Source organism: Triticum dicoccoides, chromosome 3B (assembly GCF_002162155.2).
Source record: "Triticum dicoccoides isolate Atlit2015 ecotype Zavitan chromosome 3B, WEW_v2.0, whole genome shotgun sequence".
In the NCBI taxonomy this organism is placed as follows: domain Eukaryota; kingdom Viridiplantae; phylum Streptophyta; class Magnoliopsida; order Poales; family Poaceae; genus Triticum; species Triticum dicoccoides.
In genome coordinates, this window is record NC_041385.1 from 649,846,780 (window position 1) to 649,849,630 (window position 2,851).

Sequence of the window (2,851 nt, forward strand, 5' to 3'; positions counted from 1 at the left end):
TAATGTACCTGATACTTCAGATCAGACCAGTGTTTAACAAGGCCCATCCAGTCTTCATCCGATATATTTTCCACTGGAGATGTTTGGGAAAGTTCACTGTTAGCCTTGCCTTCAAAGTGAGTTTTCCTCAAGTTATACCGATACTGTCACAGAGCAGACTTGAAAACATGGGTGCAAGCTTGTCTGGTTGCATCATCTTGGCTATCCAACTTGAACCTCATCTATTGAAAATTATGGGAGTCTCATTATCAGCAACCTAGAAAGTATGGGACAGAGCAAGACGATATTACTAGTTTCCATACATAACCATACTTACAGATAAATGGTCGAGGAAGGGTGTTGAACTGGGTTTCATCTTTGTCATTCCTGTACTGAATCCATGTTGGGAGGATACGTACATGACACCTAACGACAACCGCTGCCTCTGATACTAACTTGGCTGACTCTGTAGCATCACGTGGCCTTTTTAAACCTGCCTCAAAACGGATCCCCATTCTTCCTCCTCTAGATTTAGTTAACCTATCAAGCATTATCCCTGATGTTTGTTTCCTCTTGGGCCTAGGTGCTAGTCCAACAATGAACATAGGAAGTGTTAGTGTAGATCAAACTGTGAGACTACATATAAAGAAGCATGCAACTGTAACTTGACTCCAGCAACTACCTTCTTGCTGTTGAAGCTCACAAGGTTCATCTGAGATTGCCAACTCGTCTAGTGTCAAGAGTGCTTGGGAAGTAGTGTCAAGTGGCAAGGGAGCTTCAGAACGTGCTGCTAGCTTAGTTGACGCACGAGTAACTTGTGCAGCTGGTAGTACTGTGGAAGGTGTTGCAAGAACTAGGGCTGTCTTTGCTTGTTTGGTGGCAGCTATTTGTTTCTGTTTGGCTTTTTTTGCAGATCGTGTAGCATGGGATGCCCTGTTTGTAGAATTTTCCGCTGGACTTTGACCTTCTATTGCACCATTAGTACCAGCAGAATCTGCAGGATTCATCCACTTCTCATTCCCTGCCATTCTGTGTTTCTTCCTCTTTCTCTGTGCCATGTTAAGTCAAGCCGACAAGAAAAACAGGACGGAAGAGATAACCAGAACTATGATGTGTAAACTAAGCAGCAGACATTTCACCAAATTAGAAGCAATGCAATGGAAGGTCGACACCATATGAAAGATGCTACAAATATCGCTCTGCCAATTTAAGAGTGTCTCATCATAAATGGCGTTTAAACAAATGTGAAGTAGTACAAGAAATAAATCATATGCAAGATGCAAACAACATCACACTACCATGTTAGAGGTCTCTCTTCATTAGTGCCATTGCATATTCACAGCATTGCATATTCATAGCTTATGATGTGTAAACTAAGGAGAAGGCATTTCAACAAATTAGAAGCAATGAAAGCTAGACACCATATGAAAGATGCAACGAATATCACTCTACCAATTTAAACTGTCTAGTTATAAGTGCCATTTTAACAAATTAGTAGTACAAGCTAGAAAAGAATGCGAGATGTAACCTATATCACACTCCGAAGTCAAACGTGTCTTATGATAAGTGATTTGCAGGTTACACAACAACAATAATTTGATGTAAGAACATGGTGTGATAGACAGATATTGTATGTTCTAGAAACAGGAACACGTGTCTTATTCAAGTATAATGTGTAAAGTAAGTAGATGGAATTCAACAAAATTAGAAGCAATACAAGCTAGACATCACACATAACATGCAACCACATATAACAGTGCCAAGTTAGAGGGAGCACCGGTGATGGTGCACTAGGGGAGACGTGCTCATCATAAACACAGCTTTGTTGAGTGTCTATGCTTGTGTTGTCTTGGAAATCATCTTGGGGGTGTGGAGGAGTAGAAACTGTAGAGGCCCTCCGTTTGGAAGGAGCACCTTTATCTACTACCTTGCTAACTTCCTTCCGCTTTATTGATTTTGAATTGTCAAGTAAAACTGACAAGAAAAAGCAATAAAATTCTCTCTTCAGAACTCATTCATGCATGATACTGACAATCACTACTTTAATGTAAGGCAAACACATGATACCGGGATGGAATATGTACGAAAAATAGGACGGCATGGCATGTTCACAACTGTTTGTGTAAACTAAGCAGAAACCCTTCCAAGAAATAAGAAGCAATGCAAGTTAGACACCACATGAAAGATGCAACCAATATGACTCTGCCAAGTTAAAAGCATCCCATCATAAATGGAATTTCAACAAATTAGAAGCAGCGCATGCTATAAATCATATGAAAGAAGCAACTAATATCGCACTGCATATACTAAAGGTGTCTCGTCATATTGATTGATGCGGGCTACAAAAAAACAATAGTTTTATGTAAGGATATGCTTAATAGACAGATGTACTATGTACTAAATACAGGAAGGCATGTCACATTAACAGGTATAATGTATAAGCTATGCAGACTAGCACATGTAGTTTAACCAAATTGGAAGAATTACAATCTAGACACCATATGCAACATGCAACCACATATCACGCTGCCAAGTTAGAGCAAGCACCTCGATGCTAGTGTAGGGGAAATGCGGTAATCAACTACAGATCTACATTCACTATCTTCATCTAGCCTTGATGTTTCTTGAGAATCATGTTGGGAGGCTGACGCAGCATTCTTTAAATGAGGAGTAGTCCACTTGCCTGACTGGCTCATCATAAGTGACTGATGAGGGATACACAAGAACATTAGTTTGATGTAAGAACATGGTTAATACACAGATGTACTAGTATGTACCAACAATAGAAAGGCATGTCATATTCAAAGGTATAATGTGTAAGCTAAGCAGATGCAATTTAACCAAATTGGAAGCAATACAAGCTAGACATCCG